The following is an 11,477-nucleotide window of genomic DNA, read 5'->3' as shown; positions in this document are numbered from 1 at the left end:
TTCACATCTGAAAAAGAAATAGTTGAACTTTGAGGTTTTCAACCATATAACTTAATTAGCAGAAGTCTTTTGTGCTGAGGAAATCCTTACCCTGTTACGACTACAGAGCTCTTCTAGGTAGTATTATCATTAGCTATTGCTAATGGTATCAAACCTGGCACAGCTGGACACTAGTTGTCATTGGGATTTTAGAGAAGTCAGATTATTCTAGCATCATCTACTCCTTTTGGCATGTTGAGGGTAGCTCTACAGCAGCACATGGTCAGTTATAAGTGCTTTAGTTGCATAACATACAAGTTTTGGATTATTTTGTTTGGTAAGGACCCACTGAACATTAGTAATTTGGTGGGGAAGAATGGGTAGGAAGCAAAAAGAGTGTGCCTGCTTTTCCTCATCTCCACCATTATGGTGTTATTAGTTTATGAAGTTATGGGAAACAATTGTGTGACTATTTCTAATCTTTGCATTTTAGAGAGTCATTCAGGAAATCCTGAATTTCCCCCCGATGTCTGATACATAAATCCATTAGTGGACTTTACTGAAGAGTACAGATTGGTCTCACCTGTTTTGTTCTTCTCCTGTAGCTCCATTCTGCCATGTTTCCCTATGCTTAGAAACCACGAGGTGCAGAAGACTTCTGTTTTCATTTTCTCTGAAGCTGAAGACATTTTCAGCTATGCTCACTTTTGGGCCTGGGCAGTGGAGAAGGTCTGAAAGGGAATGAGTATGTAGTATGCATTTTTGTTGCTTTCTGAGGTAAACTGTATGCTTAACAGTTGGTGTCCATTTTTATTATCAGATTGGAATTCAGCTTATATTCACTTAAATACTTGATAACACTGCAGTTGCCTGCAGGAAAACAATGTGCAAATATTTTTTTAAATTGCATTTATAATGAAGGGTATTCTGCTTCTTTTTTTTTTAAAGTGGCAAAGTAAATATGTGTCTCAAGTCTGGATTTAGATAACTACATTTATTAGGATTTTTAAATCATATCCCTTAGCATGTTTATTTAGTTTTTACACAGATGTTTACTTCTACTTTTGAGGTTTTCCTAATGTCTGGTTTTGTAATGTAAATTTTATTAAATACCATGTACACATTCTCATTCTACTGCTGAAACATGTATTGTGTGCATTATCTAAATTTCAAAACATTAAAAATTATTTCAAAATTTAAAAAAATGCACAAAGAAGCCATAAGGGAATGTTAATAAGATATTTATACAAAACTAGGCAAGGATAATTTTTAAAAGTAAAAAGAAACAATAAAAATTAAAATATATACCCAATCTTATCTAGAAATAGAGATGAAAAGGCCTAAGTGAAAACATAACAAATGAGATCCTGCAGTAAATTTTAAATGATGCAGTCACGAGCACAATTCTATCAATGTTATTCACCATACTCATAGGACAAAAGAAAAAAATATGGTATCAATATATCTGGGAAGGGAAGAAGCAAATATTGAATCCAATGCTTAGATATGATCTTAACTTTTAAAAAATATCAGAAAAACTAAGAGTGGAAGATAACATATCTGACTTGAATGTCCTTATCTTACTGAAGTTATCTATTCCAGCATAATAAATCACTCTAAAACTTATAATAAGCATTTATTATTCCACAGTTTCTAGGAATGTCTTAGCTGGATGATTCTCAGGGTACCTCATGAAATTTCGGTGAAGAGAGTCAACTAGAATTGCAATCTTTTGAAAACTGGATGGGAATTGGAGGTCCTGCTTCAAAGATGCTCTGTCATGTGACTGCTGGCTGGACGCTTCAGTTCCTCACCACTTTGGCTCCTCCATAGGACTGGAAATGACAGCTAAAGCCATCCACAGCAAGCAATGTAAGAGAAGGAAAAATCACAGTGCATTTATGGCCTTCCTTTACAATAATGTACCCACATTTCTACTATATCCTATGAATCACATAGGCAAACTCTGACATAAATTCAGAGGGGTCTGCAGAAGGGCATGGTCACAAGAGGGTGGGTATCCTTGGGAACCATGCAAGAGGTTAGCTACCCCCAAACTTACAATGAAAATTAGTCTTCCCTATTCCACACCACAGTGAAGGGTCTGCCCTTCACTGAAAAAAAACTGAAAACAAAGTTATGAAATGCTACTACATGCAAATCAAATGAAATGATTGTGTAATCGTTATAAGATTGGATGCTGAGACCAGACTAAGTAAGTTGTGATCCTGGCTTACATTTACTATGTAACATTGGACAAGTTACTTTACCTTCCTGTGCCTCAATTTCCTCATCTGTAAAATGCAGTGATAATAATAGGCATTTGTATTGCTACTGTGAGAATTAAAAATTAATACACATAATGTGCTTATAACTGTACCTGGTACAGAAAACTGACCACTACTGGTAGATGATGTTTTTTTATTCAGCTACAAACAAAAGCCAAGTATCCAGGAAAGTTGCTAAGAAAATTAATAATATTTCTAAAACATCAAAGATCAAATAATTTTAAAGATCTTATTTTCATCACAATAAAAATTATGATAGCTTAAGTACAAATCTAATATGTCAATATTTTATCAATAAAATTAAAAACATGCACAAAGATACTATATACTGTTTGTTGATACATTCATATTCCATGATAGAGTAAAATGCCAAATGACAGATATAAAACACATCTGCCTGAGAGTTCAGTGTGTATTTGAGGATTCCAGCTGATGTAGGCCAACTACAGTATAGACAGGTGGAGAGGTGGATGGGAGGGCTGCCACAGTGGGGTAGGCATGAAGCTGAGGGCAGGAAGACCAGCTTTCAAGACAGCAGGGCCATTGGTCTGTCTGGAAAGATAGGTAAGAGAAAAGGTAAGAGCAAAGGGAAATAGAGTTAGAAAGGCAGATGTGTGGGCAGATTTTAGAAGATCTGGCCTGGCCAAGTAGTATAACCCTGTTCTACAGACAGTAGGGAATTACTAACATCTCTTAGCTAGACACTTGCACAATATAAATCATTTTAGGAAAATTGATCCAGGAATTATGTGAAGGATTAAAAATAAGAAATGTTGGGGTTGTGGGTGTGGTTCAGTGGTCGAACTCCTACCTAGCATGTGCAAGGCCCTCTGGGTTCAATCCTCAACACAGGAAGGAAGGAAGGAGGGAGGGAAGGAGGGAGGGAGGAGGGAGGTAGGCAGTGAAGTAGGGAGAGGGGAGAGAGGGAGAGAGAGAGAGAGAAAGGAAAACTGTGCAACAGCCCAGGCATGAAGTAGTAAAGACCTGGAATCCCATGTTCATAATCAGAGTAGAAAGGAAGGAACAAAGAAGACTACAAAACTTGATGACTGAGAAGAAGAAAGATGTACTATGAGCTGAATGTTCCTGTCTCCCCAAAACTCATTTGTTGGAGCCCTAACACTCAATGTGATGGTATTGGAGATGAGGCTTTTGGGAAGTAATTAGGATTTAGTGAGATCATGGGAGTGGAATCCTCATGGAATTAAGTGCCCTTATAAAAAGAGACACCAAAAAGCTCTCATCCTCCTCTATCCCTCTCTCCCTCCCTCCCTCTCCCTTCCTCAAGCTCTCTCATCTCTCATCTCTCTCTCTCTTTCTCTCTCTCTCTCATAAAGAAAGTTCCCTGCAAACACATAGTGAAATCACTGCTATCTATAAACCAAGTTAAGAAGGCTGCAACATGAAACCTCCTTTGCCAGAACCTGATCTTAGACTTTCCAACTTTCAAAACTGGGAAAAACAAATGCCTGCTATTCCAGCAAACCAGTCTATGGAATTGCATTATGGTTCTTAGAGTAGAAAACAAATAGAGTTAAAGGCAAAACTCAGATATTTACAGGAAAATGATAATGATGCTAGTAAGTAGAAGGTAAAGAGGGGAACTTAGTTTGGGGAAAGACCAATCTAAATTCACATAATGTAGGCCATCTTTAACCAACCTTATGGTATGCAAATCAAATGAGGATACATGTGAGTATAAAGTGAGAAATAAATGAGTGTATCTTCTGTAGAAAAATCACACAATGATTTTATATGTGAGAAAACTGGATTAGTAAAGTTGTAAGAATCTAAGAAATTATCTGGAATTGTCTGTTACTAGTGTGTGTTTTCATTTGTTCTTCTCTAATGGTCTTGGTAATAAGCTTACCAAACAATTTTACTGCAAAGATTTGAGGTATTATGTTCATTTTGCTTCAGTTTTTATTATTTTTTATTATGATGTGCCAGTGGCTCATAATGAATGGGAAAAGCCATATTCATTCAAACCAAGGACTTTTCATTGCCAAACTTAAGGTGGTAAAACAACAAGCCTCATAAGAGGATCTTCTTAAAAGCAACCAACAAGGTATTGTTCTGATATCACATCTAATCTTCAAGATTATTTTATCTCCTTGAATGACTGATAATGGCAATGGTGAGACATGTAAAAGTTAGTCATTGGGTATCAACATGATCAAACCTGTGTATTAGCTTTAGTAATTTAGAATCATGTATTTGCAATAAGTAATTGTCTTTATCAAAACCAATACCATTTTCTCCATCCAATCTGATGAGAATATTTGTAGGGATAAGTTGAAACAAATTTGGGTAGAATCTTTTATTCTTCCAAAAAAGATTTTAAAAATACTGTCATCAAAATCCATAAGAGTCCAAAATAGTCTTTTTAGAAGTTAAAAAGAAAAGGTTTTTAAAACAGGGAGAGACCAAATCTGCTCATAGAGATTTCATGCTACTTTTGGTAGAACAAAACTCAACACAATTCAATAGGAAGCCTGCATACAACTAGACTACTGTCATCAAAAACAATCCCAAGTAATTAAAACTTGCAGTAGTTGAAGAACACTGTCTTAATTTGGGTCCTTCCAGAATCTGATTCTGAGAAAAAGTATGTGGGTATTTGGATGGTGTTTCCAGGAGGTACTGATAAGGCAAATGCATCAGAATCATCTAGAGAGCTTGTTAACACATTGTCCTGTCCCTTCTAAGAGCTTCTGAATCAGTGGGTCTGGGTTGGCTATTTACAAAAAGTTCCCAGGAAATACTGATTCTGGTGCTAATTTAAATTAGCTACAAGCATTTGATTTTTGACAAAGGAGCCAAAGTACATGTTGGAGAAAAGACAGGCTCCTCAACAAATGCTGCTAGATAACCACATGTTCAAAGACTGAAACTAAACTCCTATCTCTCATCCTGTATAAAAATCAACTCAAAATAGCTCAAAAGTCTTAATGTAAGACCTAAAACTATGAAACTACTATAGGAAAACAGTTGAAGATATAGGTATAGACAATTGTTTTCTGAATAAGATTCCAATTGCCCAGGAAATAAGAGCAAAAACTGACAAATAGGATTGCATCAAATTAAAAAAAACCTATACATAAAAGGAAACAATTATCAGAATGTAGAGAAAAATCTTTGCTGGCTATTTTTTGGATGAAGGATTAATAACCAGAATGTACAAAGATCTCAGAAGAGATCCAATTAATAAATGAGCAAATAAATTGATAAACACTACTTAAAACAAGTACAAATGGCCAATAAGCACCTGAGGAAATAGTCAACATTCCTTGCCATAAAGGAAATGCAAGTTAAAACTACACTGAGATTCTACCTAATTCCAGTCACAATGGTTATCATCAAGGAAAAAAGCAACAACAAATGCTGGTGAAGATGGGGGCACTCTTATAAACTGCGGGTGGGAATGTAAATTAGTGTAGCCACAATGGAAATTAGTATGGAAATCCCTCAAAAAACTAAAAATAGAACTACCTTCAGACCTGCTCTACCATTCTTGGGCATATACCCAAAGGAATGTAAATCATGATATGATAGAGATACCTGCACACCCATGTTTATCACAACATTATTCATAATAGCCAAGCTACAGAATAAGCCTAGTGCCCAACATTCAATGAATGGATAAATAAAATGTGGTATATATACACAATTATTCAGCCATAAAGAAAAATGAAATAATGTCATTTGTAGGAAAATGGATGGAACTAAATATCATCGTATTGAACCAAACCCAAAAAGCCAAATATTGCATGTTTTCACTCACATGGGTAATCTAGATCAATCTAAAATGATGATGACGATGATGATATTAGGACATGAGCATAAAAGGGGAATGTCTGAGGGGGAATCATTGGGAGGGTGGAAAAGAAAAGAGAGGGTGCTGGGGGTGAACATGATCAAAGTATGTACATATATATATATATACATATATATATATATACCTCCATTATACTATCATATAATATCATATATATATATATATCCATTGTACTATCATATAATATCATATATATATATAATAGTAAATACTGTTTGAAAAGAGGTAGAGGAGAGAGAGAGTAAGACAATAAAATAGAGAGTGTTAATTGGATGAAATTAACTTATACACATCTATGGAAATATCATAATGAAAACCTTTTGTTCAATTAATTTATAAAAATATTACAAGCATCAACTGCTTGCCTTTTTGTATTTTCCTCCATATTTCATTCTGCTAACACCTTGTATTTCTATCTTGGCACACTGACTCTGATGTATTAGTCTATTTTCTGTCACTGTAACTTTATCACTGAGTCTGTGTACTTTATGAAGAAAATTGGTTTATTTAGCTCACAATTTTGGAGGGTGAAACTCCAAGATCAGGAAGACACATCTGTTTGGCCTCTCATGAGAGCCTTATGGTGGTTGACATATGTGAAAAAGACCATATCGCAAAACAAGAAGCCAGAATTTCACTCTTTTTATGACAACTTTCTCACATATGAAATCACTAGGATCTCATGAAAATTCCATTAATCTTTACTGAGAGAAGCACCCTGCAAACACCTAACCACTTCTCACTACTTCTCACCTCTTACAGGTTCTGTCACCTCGGCATTGCCACACTGGGGATCAAGCTTCTAGCACGTGAACCTTTGGAGGGCAACTCCACCCATTCCCAGAGCACAGCACTATATTATCACTTATGATGGTTTCTTTACTGTATCTCCCTGACCAGACTGAGATTCTTGAGGTCAAGGAAACTGCCTTTCATTTCTGCTGTTCAATGACTGGCATAAAACCAGCACTCCACATTATTGGATAAGGAAAGAAAAAGAAATGTCACTGGGAAGAGAGAGAAAAGGAGAAAACAATTGGGGTGGAGGGAAAGAGAGGTGAGGAGATTGACAGTGCATTGACAGCTACAGGTCCTCGATCAGCTCAGTGTCCTGGTTGGGTTCCTCCAGGAAGCAGATGTGAGTCAAGAGCTGAGTGCATGTAGATTGGGGGATGAAGTCATAGCTACATAAGGCAGGGTGAGTGTGTAGGGAAAGAAAGGGGAGGCAGGCAATAAATATTGCATCATTGAAGTGACAAGCACAGTAAACCAGTGAAATGGGTGGGTGGAAAACAGTATAAAACTTGTACCTTCCAGCCCAGGGTTGGCGGAGCTGGAATATCACCATCCCCACACCCTTCAGTCATTGGTTAGAGACAACTGCCAGAAGTGTTCCCTTCCTGCTCGCTGTGCAAAGGACTGGGATATTGGAAGTTAGGCTGGCATGGCTTAGAATGGTAAGGAGTACCTTATCTGCTGACCAGGAGAAATTTCCATTAAGTTATGTCAAAGAAAGAGAAAGAATCTGGGCTGGAATATGAAAACTTGGCATTTTCTTAGTGCATCTATGAACATATTCTAGGCTTTTTTGTTAGAAGAATTCATTTTATAATGGTAGGTGTCAGACCAAGGCAAATTTAAGGACAGGCACCACCATGAAAGAATTATATCTAAGCCTCACCAATACCAAGCTTCCTAGAGATAGTCAACTGCTTGATTCAATCACCTTGAAAGACATGCTAATGTAAAACACATAAAAAAGAAAGCATAGTTTTATGACCCAAGGAGAGGTCAGGAGAGGCAGAGGGTCTACGGTACTTAGCAAGGAAATGATAATTAAAATAAAAGCAACCTCCTGTAGCATCCACTAATCAAGATGATGACAAAGCAACCTATTGAAAGTATTCTCCTGGCACTTGTTAAATAAAGTATGTGCTTGCAAATTCTTTACATAAGCCATATGAGTATGTCATTGTTGATAAAATTATATTTTCTGCTTGCTCAAAAGCACTGTCTTAAGTGTCATGTAAATGCAATAATAAATATATATATACACAGATACACTTTTTCATTTTTCACTATTTCAGTCATTTCTTAAACCAGTTAAAAATAACACCTTTGGGACAGTTTAATTTATGGTTCATTAGTATTCAGTAAACACTTTTATGAGTAAGGCATAGAGCTAAACATCACATGTGACAAAATGAAGAAAACATCATCCTTGCTTTCAAGAAATTTGTGACCTAATAAAGGAGATATGATGGAAGCACAGACAAATTAAGATTGCTAACTGTCATCACAGAAAATAGGTGATGGAAAGTTAGAGAGGGGACAGTTTATTTCATGTGAGGAAAGATAATATTTATGGGTCTGGTAATCTTTGGACACAACTTCCCAGTTTGGAGATGAGAAAAGAGAGCAGCATTCTGTGGACACAAAAGAGGACACAGACATCGTAGCAAAACAGCTTGCATGCACTACAGATATGCACAGAGAGGTCACCCTGCCTGGGACATGGGGTATATACAGAAGAAAGAAAAATGGAAACAGAACTTGGATTGTAAAAGATAGTGGAAGTGCAATAACCAGACTGTCTAATGCAGTGACCATTAGCTATGCATGTCTATTGAGTACTTGATGCACAGCTTACAATATTGTCTTCTCATGAAGTCTGACCTCTGTGTTAAAAGAATCAAGACTACAAACATTCTTCAGAGAGATAGCAGAGAGTGGCCACACTTAAGAAATTCAATAGTTATAAACAGAAACTATAATCATGTCTGACAGAGTCTGTCAATACTGCACAATATTAGGCTCAAGCTCTGTCATTTCCACTGACTGAGGGCAAACCCACAATTTTTCCACAGCTATACTAGTGAATCTGGCAAAAGAAAATCTAAAATTCCTTACAAAAAGAAGACACAAGTCTAAAAAAAAAAAATCCCAAGTGTGGTAACTTCTTACTTCTGATAGGTATGCAGTTTCTTTAACTCAAGTCTCTTCCAAATTCAGGACAGAAAAATAGATGTGGGTCCCAGATCCTGCTTTATCAGAACCTTAGTGATATGTTCTAGGATATAGCTATCATATTGGGTAGAGAGTTGACAGAAAGTCATTAGGCTTATAATTAACCCTAAAAGCAGAAAAAATGATTGAATGATCACCCTAATAACAAGAGAATAAAGGATGATACAGTGACAGATCAGACAAAGGAATTCTTTCTAGAGGAAAAATATTACTGCAATTTCCATTTTAATTTGAGCTGAACTATTATTTAGTAAAACTCTATAGATCTTCAAAGAATATTAATTCAAATCTTCCAAGCTGTCAGTGAAATACACTATAACTTAATTTTTTTTCTTCTTCACTGCTTCAGAAGTCCTGAGAGGAAAATGAATGTAGGAAAACAGCATCTTATGTGACCCATATAATGATTACACAAAATCAAGACATTGATCTAATCCTCATTTCACATTTAAATGATAGCATGGTCAGTGCCCCTTTCCAACTGTGACATTTGTTTAATTACTACACAATTAGAAAGCCATCTTACTATATCAAATGCAGACATTAATTTTAAAAGAAATAAAATCCTTGTATCTCATGCTCTTTAAATGCCATCCAGAGAAAATTCACACTACAAATAAAAAGAATTTAAAAATTTTAGTATAAAAATATGCCTTTTGGTGGGAGAGATAGTTAACCTTTACTAAGATTTTACTGAATGCCAGACATTGGGTGAAGTACTGTAGACAGATTCTATAATTTACTTCATACTCTACCTTATCAGATTTTAAAACAGGAATGGAGTCCAGAACAAACTCAACTCCCACCCCAGTTTCCACCTTCTTAACTCACAATTCCACAAATCCACAAGCTCCCCTACTCTGTGACTCCTGCTAGACTGGTGACATACAACCCTCTACAAAAGAAGATACAAGCATGAGAAGCCCAGTAAGCAAGCATCTTTGAGACTCACACAGAGAAAAGAAAGATACTCTAAACTATTTCTCTTTTACTTACTACACTAAACTAAAAAGAACATTTTGAAAAATTTTCTCTGCTGCACCTAATAATTTTCCCTATTTACAAAAATTAAAAATAGAAAATGTTTAACAAAATATACCAGGGTGGATGAAATGTTCTGGTTAAATGCAAACATAGTGGGGCAAGGAGGAGTATGGAGTTCCCTACTGGAAGCTGAGTTAGTCGGGCACTGGTGACTCACAACTGTAATCCTAGCTACTTGGGAGGTTAAGATCAGGAGAATTATGGTTGGAGGCCAGCCTAAGCAAAAAGTTCATGAGTCCCCTATCTCAAACAATAGCTTGGTATGGTGGTGTGCGCATATCACCCCAGCAATGCAGGAGACTGAGATTGAGAGGTTGGTAGTTTCGGGACAGCTGGGACAAGAAAAAATTCATGAGACCCCCATCTCAATGGCAAAAAGTTGGGCATAGTGGTATTCACCTGTCATCCCTGATACAGTAGGAAGTCTAAAATGGAAGGATCGCAATCCAGGCTGGCAAAGAAACTTCAGAATTAAATGATACTGTAGATCAAATGGGCTTGACAGATGCCTATAGATTATTTCATCCAGCAGCTGTACAACACACATTCTTCTCAGCAGTCTAGAACTTTCTTCAAAATAGTTCATATCTTAGGGCACAAAACAAGTCTTAACAAATATAAGAAAACTAAAATAACTCCCTAGATTCTATCAGACCATATGGAATAAAACTAGAACTCAAGAGCAAAAGAAACTACAGAAAATATTCAAACACATAGAGACTGAATAACACATTGTTGAACAACCAATAGATCACTGAAAAAAATAAGGAGGAAATCCAAAAGATCCTAGAGTCTAATAAAAATAGAAACACAGACTGCCAGAATCTATGGGACACAGCAAGGGCAGTGCTAAGAGGAAAGTTTATAGCTATGAGTGCCTACATCAAAAAATAGAGCAGACCTCAAATAAATAGTCTAATGATGCACCTCAAGTGCCTAGAAAAACAAAAACAAGTCAAATTCAAAATTAACAGACAGATATAAATAATTAAGATCAGAGAAGAAATTAATGAAACAGAGACAAAAAAAGTACACAAAGAAACAATGAAACAAAAACTTGGTTCTTTGAAATGACAAATAAAATGGTAAACCTTTAGCCAATCTGACTAAAAGGAAAAAGGAAAAAAAAAACCCAAATTACTAAAATTAGAGATAAAAAGGGGATATCACAACAAATACCAATGAAATCCAGAGGATCATGACGGAATACTTTGTAAACCTATATCCAAATAAACTAAAAACTAGAAAAAATAGATAAATTTCTAGATGCATTTGACCTATCAAATTGAATATAGGAAATA

At 36.0% G+C, this 11,477-nt stretch overlaps 1 long non-coding RNA gene across 2 annotated transcripts in view; it reads right to left on the bottom strand.

Annotated features, from left to right (window-relative positions):
• LOC141420789 (uncharacterized) overlaps positions 1-11,477 on the bottom strand; it is a 132,729-nt gene that overhangs the window by 106,852 nt on the left and 14,400 nt on the right. For both annotated transcript variants that reach the window (XR_012445428.1, XR_012445427.1), the window contains exons 2-3: positions 1,668-1,827; positions 563-710 (exon numbers count right to left, since the gene is read on the bottom strand). This is a non-coding gene — a long non-coding RNA (uncharacterized lncRNA). The remainder of the gene's footprint in view (positions 1-562; positions 711-1,667; positions 1,828-11,477) is intronic.

Source organism: Castor canadensis, chromosome 1 (genome assembly GCF_047511655.1).
Source record: "Castor canadensis chromosome 1, mCasCan1.hap1v2, whole genome shotgun sequence".
Lineage (NCBI taxonomy): Eukaryota > Metazoa > Chordata > Mammalia > Rodentia > Castoridae > Castor > Castor canadensis.
The sequence above is the reverse complement of the archived record's forward strand: the minus strand, read 5'-3'. Positions and strand labels throughout refer to the sequence as shown.